The following is a 14415-nucleotide window of genomic DNA, read 5'->3' on the forward strand; positions in this document are numbered from 1 at the left end:
CACCTCTATTATTAACCACCGCCCTCACAATTCACCATGGCTGCAATAAGAACTAAATGCAAAACTGCAAGTAAACGTTAGCAAGTCATGTGACCCGTGTTTACCGTCCACTGAAACAGCTGAGCTCCGGTCTCTGTGGCGCAATCGGTTAGCGCGTTCGGCTGTTAACCGAAAGGTTGGTGGTTCGAGCCCACCCAGGGACGAGTGACTTTTAATGCCATCTTTCCATGCCTTTTGATCAAACGGATATGAGACAAAACAACAACGTGTAGTCCCACAGAATGGTGGGAATAAGTAACTGAAAAGCATTCAGTAAACAGTAGTCCTACAAGTACAATGCCAGCCTGATAAGTCACTGAATAACTCCATAAGAAGAGCTGTCCGAACTGGAAAAACGCATTTTTAGTGTCCGTAGATATTAAACGAAGGCACTCGCCCAACGTGGGGCTCAAACCACGACCCTGAGATTAAGGGTCTCATGCTCTACCGACTGAGCTAGCCAGGCTTACGCAGCATGCCAGAACGGACAGTTCATCGGTCAGACCACCAGAGCGATGTAGGTTTAATTCGCTAACATCACAGCCAGATTAAGAGCCAATTCACAGTTTACAAAAAAAACTAAATTTTATATAAGCAACAGAAACAGACATAGACTTGCTGTCTCTTTTAAACTACCACATGATTATTTAACCCTTTCAATTATGCTTTAAACCTTAGTGTATGTTATCTGGAAACAGGTGGTCTTCATATAAAAATATGCTTTACATTTGCTTGATGGTAATAACACTCTTAGTTAAGTCTTAATGAACAATTAAGACATCAATTCAAATTGTGTTTTTAGTTCAAATATTAACAGTATCTCAGCTTCCTAAAATCCAAAATCTACATGTACAAATCCTACATTCAGTCAACAAAGTTCACACAATACATTATTTTATGACTGAAAACTTGACATTTTAAGCCTTTCCGTCGAGCAGGCTTGTACTGTGTACAACCTGGTCTTCTTCAGAGCGTAATGTTGATATGAAGTCTGATATATTTTCCTTACAACAAGCGCAGTAGGTCTCTGTGGCACAACATAGCTTAAAAACTGTCTGACAAGCTGCAGGTCCAGCAGTCTTTCCATCGCTCACAGAGGCAGTCAGAAATAAGCTAAGTAAAAACTGTGGCACAATCGGTTCGTGTGTTAGGCTGTTAACTGAAAGGTTGGTGGTTCGAGCCCACCCAGGGACGAGTGTCTTTTAATGCACAACCATGCCTGTTGATCAAAGGGATATGAGACAAAACAACAACGTGTAGTCCCACAGAATGGTGGGAATAAGTAACTGAAAAGCATTCAGTTAACAATAGTCCTACAAGTACAATGCTCATCCGATAAGTCACTAAAGAACTGCATAATAAGGGCTGTCCAAACTGGAAGAATGTCTTTTTAGTTTCCGTAGATGTTAAAAGAGAACATGCGTCCAACATGGGGCAGTACAGCTGTAAACAGAATATATAGTTAGATATTATTTTATGATTTTATGGCAGTCTTTCCATCGCTCACAGAAATAAGACCTGTGTTTACTGTCCACTGAATCAGCTGCGCTCGCATCTCTGTGGCGCAATCAGTTAGCGCGTTCGGTTGTTAACCGAAAGGTTGATGGTTCGAGCCCACACAGGGACGAGTGTCTTTTAATGCACAACCATGCCTGTTGATCAAACGGATATGAGACAAAACAACGTGTAGTCTCACAGAATGGTGGGAATAAGTAACTCAAAATCATTCAGTAAACATTTACATTTTAGGCATTTAGCAGACGCTCTTATCCAGAGCGACTTACAGAAGTGCTTCCATAATAAACATTTCATTACTCTAGTTTAAAAGGATTTATTTGTCTGGATAAGTGCAGAGAAAATGTTTTCTACGTTTCTCAGTTAGTTTTATGACGGTCCCTAACTCGTTAGATGAAGTCTCTCCATCAGCAGATATGCTTCCCTCAGCTATGCAGCATTTAAGGTAATGAACTTTTCTCGTTATAACGACATCCTTTTCTTGTTATAACAACATCCTTTCTCGTTAAAACAACATCCTTTCTCATTATAACGACATATTTTCTCGTTATAACGACATACTTTCTCATTATAACAACATCCTGTTCTCGTTATAACGACATACTGATGGCTTTTTTTTCTGTGTGGCAGCAATATGCTTCCGTACTTCCATACATTCCAGCTTATTATGTAAAATAAATGAATTAATTATCAATCCAATTCAGTTTTTTTTATGCTCTTATCCAGAGCGACTTACAGAAGTGCTTCCATAGTAAACATTTAATTTCTCTAGTTTAAGTAAACAACAGTCGAAGAACACAAATCTGTTAAAACCTGTTAGAACCAAAGTTTTTTTTTTTTTTTTTTTGGAAATGGAAAAAAATTGTTAGTAAATAAGTACATGTCAGCTGAAGTGCTTAGTAAAAAGGTGGGTTTTTAATCGTTTTTTAAAGACAGCAAGAGACTCAGATGTTCAGACAGACAGAGGAAGTTCATTCCATCCACTTGGGTGCTAGAACAAAACAGAACCTTGATGCTTGTCTTCCTTTAGTCCTGGGTGGAGGATTAAGTCGAGCGAGACTGGTGGCTCGGAGGTTGCGCGGTACAGAGCAGGGTTTGATTAGACCTCGAAGGTAGCTTGGGGCTGGTCAATTTTTGGCTTTGTTGGCGAGCATCAGTGTTTTAAACTGAATGCCTGCAGCTACAGGAAGCCAGTGAAGAGAACGCAGCAGTGGGGTGATGTGGCAATGTTTGGGCTGGTTAAAAACCAGACGGGCAGCTGCATTTTGAATGAGCTGCAAGGGTTTAATAGTGGACATAGGAGCACCTGCCAGGAGGGAGTTGCAGTAGTCCAACCGTGAGATTACAAGTGACTGGACCAGAATCTGGGTAGCTTCCATGGAGAGAAATGGTCGAATCTTCCTGATGTTGTACAGGAGGAATCGGCACGATCTTGTCATGTTGGCTACATGAGGAGAGAAGGTCAGCTGGTTATCCAGGACAACACCAAGGCTTCTTACCTTATCAGATGGTCTGATCTGGGAGTCATCAAGAGAGATGAGTAGGTCCTGGGTTGGAGATTGATCTCCATTAATGAGTAACAGCTCTGTCTTGCTGGGATTGAGTTTTAGATGATGAGCCGACATCCATAGTGAGATATCTCGCAGACATGCTGAGATGCGAGCTGAGACTTGTGTGTCTGAAGGAGGAAATGACAGAATGAGCTGAGTATCATCTGCATAGGAGTGGTAAGAGAAGCCATGGGAGGCTATGACCTTACCTAGAGAGTGGGTGTAGATAGAGAAAAGAAGTGGGCCAAGTACAGAGCCCTGAAGAACACCGGTTGAGAGAGTGCAAGGAGGGGATATAGATCCCCTCCATGACACTTGGTAAGAGCGCCCTTCCAGGTAGAAGGCCATCCATTGCCAAGCCGAACCGGTGCTGTGTCACTGTGTCGATTCACTGCAGAGAGGTCAAGAAGAATAAGGACCGATGACAGTTTGGCTGCTTTGGCTGCATGAAGCTTCTCAGATGAAGGGGATTAGGTCCTGTGAGATGTCTTTGAGGATGGTGGATGGTATAGGGTCAAGTGTGCATGTAGTGGGATTGCTGGCTGAGAGAAGTAGTGCAACTATAGTAAACAATAGTCCTACAAGTACAATGCCCGCCTGATTAGTCACTGAAGAACTGCATGACAAGGGCTGTCCAAACTGGAAGAACGTCTTTTTAGTTTCCATAGATGTTAAATGAAGTACTATCCCAGCGTGGGGCTCGAACCCACGACCCTGAGATTAAGAGTCTCATGCTCTACCGACTGAGTTAAGGACAACACGCATGTGTAGGTATGAGTTGCAGAAATGCCTTTCAGAGACATCAGTTCGAGCCCCGCTTTAGGCGATTTTTCACTTCTTCAATTTTAGAAAGAACAATCCAACATGCATAGTAACTGACAGTAAAGATCTCATGATGAGTAAATTGCTAAATAACAGTTGTAAATTTGTTTACCATTGCCGTTTTATCACTTTTATAAAGTGTCTCCACACTTAATAAATGCCTTATGAACATCACACCTGACTACGGAAGCGTATTTACGGAAGCGTATTGCTGCCACACAAAAAAAGCCGTCAGTATGTCGTTATAACGAGAAAAGAATGTCGTTATAATGAGAAAGGATATCGTTATAACGAGAAAAGTATGTCGTTATAACGAGAAAGGATATCGTTATAACGAGAAAAGGATGTCATTATAACGAGAAAAGTTAATTACCTTAAATGCTACATAGCTGACGGAAGCGTATCTGCTGATGGAGAGACAGCTTGCACACATGCATGATGCTGTAGCTTGTGTAACCTTGCAGCTTGTCATGCGGATCAAGATTCTCCTTTAGGAGCAGTGCAACAATGTCTAAACTTTAATATTCAACATTTGTCTGACATTCGGCATTCCGATCTAAATAAGTGGTTGAAAAAACACCTAAGACCTTATTTTATGATTTCTTACACGAATGAAAATAGTCAACATACTACAAAAACAATTTTTTGATTATTTTAAGATTACGTCTATTTATGTAAAGAAAGGTTATAATGAAACCATTTATCAAGCTCCCACTTCATCTAATGAGTTAGGGACCGTCATAAAACTAACTGAGAAACGTAGGTGACATTTACTCTGCACTTATCCAGACAAATAAATCCATTTAAATCTTGTATGATTTGATGAATTAATGTCAAACAATTTTTACACAAACACATCAATGTTTCTCACCTACTATACAAACCAAATTTTTTGAAATAACATAGTATTTATTTCACATTACATTTCAATAAAAATCAATAAATCTGTAATAAATTTATTTGAAATATGCAAATTATATTTCCAAAAATACAAATCATACAAGATTTAAAAGGATTTATTTGTCTGGATAAGTGCAGAGAAAATGTTTTCTACGTTTCTCAGTTAGTTTTATGACGGTCCCTAACTCGTTAGATGAAGTCTCTCCATCAGCAGATATGCTTCCCTCAGCTATGCAGCATTTAAGGTAATGAACTTTTCTCGTTATAACGACATCCTTTTCTTGTTATAACAACATCCTTTCTCGTTAAAACAACATCCTTTCTCATTATAACGACATATTTTCTCGTTATAACGACATACTTTCTCGTTATAACAACATCCTTTTCTCGTTATAACGACATACTGATGGCTTTTTTTTCTGTGTGGCAGCAATATGCTTCCGTATTTCCATACATTCCAGCTTATTATGTAAAATAAATGAATTAATTATCAATCCAATTCAGTTTTTTTTATGCTCTTATCCAGAGCGACTTACAGAAGTGCTTCCATAGTAAACATTTAATTTCTCTAGTTTAAGTAAACAACAGTCGAAGAACACAAATCTGTTAAAACCTGTTAGAACCAAAGTTTTTTTTTTTTTTTTTTTGGAAATGGAAAAAAATTGTTAGTAAATAAGTACATGTCAGCTGAAGTGCTTAGTAAAAAGGTGGGTTTTTAATCGTTTTTTAAAGACAGCAAGAGACTCAGATGTTCAGACAGACAGAGGAAGTTCATTCCATCCACTTGGGTGCTAGAACAAAACAGAACCTTGATGCTTGTCTTCCTTTAGTCCTGGGTGGAGGATTAAGTCGAGCGAGACTGGTGGCTCGGAGGTTGCGCGGTACAGAGCAGGGTTTGATTAGACCTCGAAGGTAGCTTGGGGCTGGTCAATTTTTGGCTTTGTTGGCGAGCATCAGTGTTTTAAACTGAATGCCTGCAGCTACAGGAAGCCAGTGAAGAGAACGCAGCAGTGGGGTGATGTGGCAGTGTTTGGGCTGGTTAAAAACCAGACGGGCAGCTGCATTTTGAATGAGCTGCAAGGGTTTAATAGTGGACATAGGAGCACCTGCCAGGAGGGAGTTGCAGTAGTCCAACCGTGAGATTACAAGTGACTGGACCAGAATCTGGGTAGCTTCCATGGAGAGAAATGGTCGAATCTTCCTGATGTTGTACAGGAGGAATCGGCACGATCTTGTCATGTTGGCTACATGAGGAGAGAAGGTCAGCTGATTATCCAGGACAACACCAAGGCTTCTTACCTTATCAGATGGTCTGATCTGGGAGTCATCAAGAGAGATGAGTAGGTCCTGGGTTGGAGATTGATCTCCGGGAATAGGAGCACCTGCCAGGAGGGAGTTGCAGTAGTCCAACCGTGAGATTACAAGTGACTGGACCAGAATCTGGGTAGCTTCCATGGAGAGAAATGGTCGAATCTTCCTGATGTTGTACAGGAGGAACCGGCACGATCTTGTCATGTTGGCTACATGAGGAGAGAAGGTCAGCTGGTTATCCAGGACAACACCAAGGCTTCTTACCTTATCAGATGGTCTGATCTGGGAGTCATCAAGAGAGATGAGTAGGTCCTGGGTTGGAGATTGATCTCCAGGAATAAGCAACATCTCTGTCTTGCTGGGATTGAGTTTTAGATGATAAGCCGACATCCATAGTGAGATATCTCGCAGACATGCTGAGATGCGAGCTGAGACTTGTGTGTCTGAAGGAGGAAATGACAGAATGAGCTGAGTGTCATCTGCATAGGAGTAGTAGGAGAAGCCATGGGAGGCTATGAGAGGTTAAATTAATAGAATTTCTTTTGTAATAATGATAATAATAAATAATATTAAAAATAATAAAAATAAAACGTTCACATGTTTATGTAACCTTTATGATTTGACCTGCTGTAAAGGACAAAAGTGAATAAATAAATGCCTTATGAGCATCACACCTGAATGAATGGTCCATTGTTTTTTTCAATTTTATATATTTACATTAAGATAAGATAAGATAAAATAGCCTTTTATTTACCCATGTGGGGAAATGTTACAGCAGCTTTCAAGAATATAAAAATACAATGTGTTTACAAATACTGTATATACACATATATTAAAAAGTGGAAAAGTAAGGATATGTAAAAAATGACCAAATATTAAAAAAGTTAAGCAAATATTGCACAGTTTTACAATGTGTTGCACAAAGTACAGCAGGTATTGTACATTTTTTGAAGTATATTTTAATATATTTGCACAAAACATTTTTGCAATAAGAAAAAATTTTTTTTTTACATGTCTATGTAACTTTTTCTATGATTTCACTTGAACATATGTATTATTTAACAGTCCATTCCAGCATATTATGCTCGCCTGTGAATTGCTGGCTCATACCCACCTATAGATATTAGCATACATATGGATGGCTACCTTAAGCTCTTCACTGTCTTGGGGGTAAACATTTTTGTGGGGCATTTGATTTCCACAAAGCTTTATCATATTGTAGTCTGACTTTTGAAGTAAAACAACCATCTCTTAGGCAAACCAGATATCTCTGCCAAGTCTCGAACTTGGAGCTTTCACTCAGAGAGGGATTTGGTTTTGGTTTGCCATTGAGCAATTGCTTCATTTTGGAAAAACTTTAATAAATAACGTAATGTAAAAGTACATATTAAAGTTAGTTATTTAAAACATTATTTTAAAGCAGTTATTGCAAATGCATAAAATTTGGAGACAAACCTTAGAATTTGGAAAAATGCCAATTTCAAAAACACTATAATTCCAATTTAAAAAGCAATTATTTATATGATATTTTATAATATAAATGATTCATATATAAAATAAGTAGTTCAAATAGAAATAAACATAAACAAATATTTCAATTTGTTGAAAATGACTGTGTATATGGACTCTTGTAAGGGTTTTTTAATGCAATGTAGCCTCTACATAGAACATCACCCTGAGCAGTTCTGTGCTGAAACTGCCTATTTTCATTTTGTCATATCATTGCTCACCAGGAAGGCTAAGGAGTGAGCTACTGCATTATGGACACATGAAAGTGATGTACTGAAATCAGAAACCCTGTTTTATTCATTGTTTAAAGAAGTATTTGACCATCCGCAAGCAGAGCGTGATGTTGGCACCAGGCTTTGTGAGCTCAAACAGGGAAGAAGGAAGGCTGCTGAATATGCTCTGAAATTCCGCACTATCGCGGCTGGTAGTGATTGGAATGAGCCAGTCTTATTGACCCTGTTTAAAAGAGGCCTAAGACCTGAATTACAGGTCGAAATGGCCATTTGAGGAGCTTCCATGAACTTGGATAGTTACATTCGCCATACCATTACTCTGGATAATTTGTTGTGTGAAATGTAGTAATGTCTCTGAAAAGTAGTGTGCAGTGGATGATAATGATTGTCCATGATGGACAGCACTTTGCTCTGTGAGTAGGAGAAAAGGACAGAGTCCTTTTCTCTGTGACGTTACTAGTGGTTCCAGCTCTATTCCAACCACCCTTCTGGCTCTCCTGACCAGCTTGTCCAACCGTGTTGCACCCCTCTTTTTAATGCTGCCTCCCCAGCACACCACAGCATAGAAGAGGGTGCTTGCAACCACGGATTGATAAAACATCTGCAGGAGTGTCCTACATATGTTGAAGGACCCCAGCCGCCTCAGAAAATAAAGCTGTCTCTGTGTCTTTCTGTAAATATTGTCCGTGCTTTTAGACCAGTCCAGTTTATCGTCCAGCTGCAGACCAAGGTACTTGTAGGTCCTTACCAACTCCACATTAGACTCCTCAATAGAGACTGCAAGGGAAGCCCACATCCATGAAAAGCCACCACCATCTTTTTAGTTTTTGCTGTATTTAATTGTAGATGGTTCATCTGGCACCAAGCAACAAAGTCATCAACCAGGTCCCTATACTCCCATCCCGTACGCACCCAATAATTAGTGTCATCAGAAAACTTTTGCATGTGGCAAGTCTCTGAGTTGTAATTAAAGTCTGATGTATATAGTGTGAACAGGAAGGGGGCATGATGTCTTCCACAGTGTGGGGACCTTCCCCAGTCTCAGGCTCATGTTGAAAATGTGCTGTAAGGGTTCACCCAGTTCAGCGGCGCAGGGTATGGGTGTGGAGTCTTGGCAGTCAGGAGCAGTTAGTGCTGGAACAGCGCAGTCAAAACGGTTAAAAATGTTGTTGAATTAATTCGCCCTCTCCACATCACAATCTACTGTGCTGTTCCTCCTCTGCTTGATGGTCCTCCCATATGCCCCTTTCGCCTCTCGTAAGCAGACTTCTAAAACTCGCATTTAAAATTTTTAACTACAGTTTCTGTTGTTTTACCCCGAGGTCCTTCTGATGGAAACCTGTTTACCTGCACGAGGTTAAGGAATGAAGTCGAGACTGCCGTGCCAACAATGCTGTTCCTGCCGGATGTGACGGGTCCTGGCGTGTTTGCACCAAGAATGTCAAGAACTCACTACAGACTTTATTACAGACTGGACTGAATAATAACTCTTATTTATTTATTTAGTTAATCACATCTGTGAATAGATTTCATAACTGATTTACCGAATCCGCTAGGTAATACAGTTATTTTAGTTGTAATAGATTGTTTCTCTAAAGCCTGCAGACTGGTTCAGATAAAGAAACTACCTTCTGCAATTGAAACAGGGGAAGCATTGTTTAACATATATTCAGGTTTTATGGTCTTCCAGAGGACAATGTGTCAGATAGGGGACCCCAGTTTACATCACATGCATGGAAGGAGTTTTGTAAACTGCTGAATATTAATGTAAGTCTTACATCTGGGTACCACCCTCAATCTAACGGACAAACTGAATGTTTAAATCAGGAAGTTGGCAGGTTTTTAAGATCTTACTGTGATCGATCTCAGCAAGATTGGGCTCATTTCTTGCCATGGGTAGAGTATGCACAAAATTCCCTAAGAAGTTCATCTACAGGTTTAACTCCATTCCAGTGTGTTCTAGGTTATCAACCGCAACTCTTCCCATGGTCAGGAGAACCAGCAGTGGATGAATGGATGCGGAGGAGTGAACAGACTTGGGAAGACTCACATGTAAGATTGCAGAGGGCAATTAGCAGACAAAGAGTACAGGCAGACCATCATAGACGAAAGGTACCATCTTTCAGACCGGGACAAATGGTATCGCTATCTATGAAAGACTTAAAGCTCAAATCACTCTGTTTACCGCTGGGACCGCAACTCCGCGTCGGGTAAGAACAAAGGCGGCAATGTGTGTGTGTACGTGAACAACAGTTGGTGCTCGGATGTACAGATTGTGGAAAAACACTGTTCAGCTGATTTAGAACTGCTAATGCTGAAGTGTAGACCTTTTTATCTGCCGAGGGAGTTTAACGCAGTGTATATACTCGCTGTTTACATTCCACCGCGAGCTAACTCCGCTACAGCACTGAGGCCACTGCACGATACAATTAGTAAACAAGAGACTGCACACCTGGACGCTGTGTTCATCGCAGCCAGCGATTTTAACCATTGCAACCTCAAAACTGTTCTGCCCAAATATCACCAACATGTAAGCTTTCAGACGAAGGAGAGGAACGTGCTTGACCAAGTGTACAGCAATGTAAAGGGAGCTTACAGGGAGTCTGACCACATTTCCGTGTTCCTCTACCCTTCATACAGACAACTCCTCAAGCGAGCACCACAAGTAAGTAAAACTGTTAAAGTGTGGAATGAAGAAACTAATTTGGAACTTCAGGACTCTTTTAACAGCACAAACTGGGACGTGTTTAGAACTGCTGCTCTGAGAGAGGACTGTACTGTTGACTTAGAGGAGTATGCTTCTGGAGTAACTGGCTACATCAAGTCAAGTCAAGTCAACTTTATTTATATAGCGCTTTTTACAATAGACATTGTCTCAAAGCAACTTTACAAAATCCAGGACCAACAGATACAAAAACCCCTGTTGAGCAAGCCGAGGGCGACTGTGGCAAGGAAAAACTCCCTGAAAATTACAGGAAGAAACCTTGAGAGAAACCAGACTCAGCAGGGCCCATCCTTCATGGGTGGCCTGGAGGATACTTTAAATAAATACACGATTTACACAAATCATACAAACACAGAATTAAATGATCAAAAAGTCATAACTGGTAATAAATAGATAAATAAACAATTAAATAATAATAGAGTTGTTATCCGCTCTAGTCTTCAATAAAGTCTGTAGTGATTTCTTGTCGTTGCAATTACTCCAGACCCGTCACATCTGACAGGAGAAGCATCGTTGTCCCGGCAGTCTCGACTTCAATCCTTAACCTCGGCGGGTAAACAGGTTTCCATCAGAATGCCCTCGGGGTAAAACAACAGAGAATGTAGTCAATAATGTACAATGCTGGTTGACAAACAGTTTTACAGAGAGTTTTAGACTCCGGCAGCCCTAATTATTACAGCATAACTAAAAGGGAGACCGAGCAGGTAACTAGGTCATGAAGGCTTTCACAGGACATCAGCGCCCATCTCCCCACCGTCACCAAACCTGAGTGATCGGACAAGAGAGGCAGAACGACAGCAACCCAACATCCCTGATCACCACAAGTTTCTATGACCAAGAACCCCCAAGCTCTGCGCCTTTGTCTATACTAATCAAAAGCCTGAGAAAATAAATATGTTTTCAGTCTAGACTTAAACATTGAGACTGTGTCCGAATCCCGAATAGAGGCAGGAAGATTATTCCAGAGTTGTGGAGCTTTGTAGGAAAACGCTCTTCCACCAGCCGTGACCTTTTTAATTTTAGGAACTATAAGTAACCCTGCATCTTGTGAACGAAGTGGACGCGCTGGGCTGTAGTGATTAATAAGTTCACTCAGATACTGTGGAGCCAGACCATGTAGCGCTTTATAAGTTAGTAAAAGTATTTTGTAATCAATGCGAAATTTAACTGGCAGCCAGTGTAGAGATGATAGAACAGGAGTAATATGGTCAAATTTTTTAGTTCTAGTTAGCACTCGAGCTGCTGCATTTTGAACTAACTGGAGTTTGTTTAAGGATCTACCAGAGCATCCAGTTAGAAGAGCATTACAATAATCTAACCGAGAACTTATAAACGCATGGATCAGTTTTTCGGCGTCATTAACAGATAGTATATTTCTTATTTTAGAAATGTTACGCAAATGATAGAAAGCAACTCTAGTAATATTATTAACGTGTGTATCAAATGAGAGATCTGAATCTATTGTGACACCTAAGTTTTTTACATCTGGGCTGGGAGTAACAGAGAACGTGTTTAAGTTTAGCACCAGGTTAGACAACTTGTCTCTTGCAGCTTTAGAGCCAACAAGTAAAACCTCTGTTTTATCTGAATTAAGTAAAAGAAAATTACACGACATCCAGTTTTTTATGTCGTTTACACAATCTTCTATCTTACTGATTGTGTCAGTATCATTTGGTTTGGCTGATATATACAGCTGTGTGTCATCTGCATAGCAGTGAAAGTTTATGCCATGTTTATGAATAATTTCACCTAGTGGAAGCATATAGAGTGTAAATAATAGCGGTCCCAGTACCGACCCCTGTGGAACACCATACTTTACTTTTGTAGTTTCCGAGCATTTATTATTTACATAAACGAATTGAGAGCGGTCAGTCAGATATGATTTAAACCAAGAGAGTGCGAGTCCTTTAACACCTACTGTATTTTCTAGCCTCTCCAGTAAAATGTTATGATCGACCGTATCAAACGCTGCGCTAAGATCTAATAGAACAAGAAAAGAGACACATCCATTATCAGAAGACATTAACAACTCGTTAACTACTCTAATTAATGCGGTTTCGGTACTATGATTGGGTCTAAATCCTGATTAAAATTTTTCATGAATACAATTTTCATTCAAATAAGAACATAACTGTTTGGAAACTACTTTTTCTAATATCTTAGAGACAAAAGGAAGGTTTGAAATTGGCCTATAATTAGCTAGTACATGTGGATCAAGATTAGGTTTTTTAATCAGTGGTTTAATAACAGCACTTTTAAACAATTTAGGTACATATCCAAGGCTAAGGGATGCATTGATTAATGTAAGCAGGGGCTCTACAATAGCTGGGAGTAAATCTTTAAGTAAACGAGTTGGAACAGGATCGAGTATACACGATGATGACTTCGATGATTTAATCAACACAGTTAGTTCATTTTGGGAGATTGGATTAAAGGAATTTAGTTGGATTAACTCGTTACTATTATCACCACTGTTATCACCAATGCTGCTCGGAGTGAGTCCATACTTAACATTGGCAGGTGACACACTCTGACTCTGAAGTCGTATTTTTTCTATCTTGTCATTAAAGAATTTTAAAAAATCATCGCTGGTACAGTCAGGCGATATATTAGATTCAGTTTCATTAACGTTTTTAGTTAATTTGGACACTGTCTCAAAAAGGAATCTGGGATTGTTTTTATTTTTCTCTATTAGGGATGAATAATATAAAGATTTAGCTTTTATAAGTGCATGTTTATACTCAGTTAGAGCATCTTTCCAAGCAATCTTATACACTTCTAGTGTAGTGTGACGCCACTTGCGTTCTAATTTTCGTGCTGCTTGTTTAAGTGCGCATGTGTGGTCATTGTACCAAGGAGCAAGTTTTTTCTCCCTAATCAGTTTAGTTTTGAGTGGGGCTACGTTATCTAAGGTTGTGCGCAATACAGTCTCTAGGTTTTGAGTTGCCTGATCTAGTTCTTTAGGTTCTGATGCTGGTATATTTGGTAATTCTGGTAGGCAGTTTATGAACGCTGCTGCAGTTGCAGATGTAATAGTGCGCTTACATTTAAAACGATGCGGTTGCTGTATATTATTGGACAGGGACACTTCGTAAATTAGTAGAGAGTGATCAGAGATTAAGTCATTCTGTGGTACAATTTCCAGGTTGTCTATGTTTATACCATAAGTAAGTATTAAATCTAAGGTATGTTTACAGCGGTGAGTGGGTCCTGTTACATTTTGGGTGATGCCTAAAGATTCTAAAATAGAATCAAACGCAGTTTTGAGTGGATTACATTTATCCTCATAATGAATATTAAAGTCACCAACAATTAAAGCTTTCTTAGTTGATAAAACTAATTTAGAAAGAAAATCGGCAAATTCGTTAAGAAATTCTGAGTAAGGACCAGGGGGTCGATAAACAGTAACCAGCTTAAACATACTAGTTTTATCAGATGAACATTTATTGGTTATGTCAGAGATAAGAACTTCAAACGAGTTTGTTATGGGAGTTGATTTTACAGTGAGACCTATGTCCTTGTCATAAATTGCGGCTATTCCTCCACCACGACCGCTAAGACGTGGCTTATGTTCATAACTGTAACCCGGAGGAGATGCTTCATTTAAACCTAGATACTCATCAGGTCTAGCCCAGGTCTCAGTTAAACAAAGTGCACTAAGACAATTATCTGTAATTATTTCATTTACAATTACTGTTTTGCATGCAAGTGACCTGATGTTTAGAAGTCCTAACTTTAGTTTAGCTTTACTATGGTTTTCATGATGCTCATTTAGATTAATTTTAATTAAGTTATTATGACATACTTTTTG

General features: G+C 39.5%; 1 non-coding gene across 1 annotated transcript; it reads left to right on the plus strand.

The window, feature by feature from the left end:
* The first annotated feature begins 129 nt into the window (after positions 1–129).
* Positions 130–203, plus strand: trnan-guu (transfer RNA asparagine (anticodon GUU)). The gene has a single exon. It is a non-coding gene; the product is annotated as a tRNA-Asn (tRNA).
* The last annotated feature ends 14212 nt before the right edge of the window (positions 204–14415 follow it).

Source organism: Trichomycterus rosablanca, chromosome 23, assembly GCF_030014385.1.
Source record: "Trichomycterus rosablanca isolate fTriRos1 chromosome 23, fTriRos1.hap1, whole genome shotgun sequence".
NCBI lineage: Eukaryota > Metazoa > Chordata > Actinopteri > Siluriformes > Trichomycteridae > Trichomycterus > Trichomycterus rosablanca.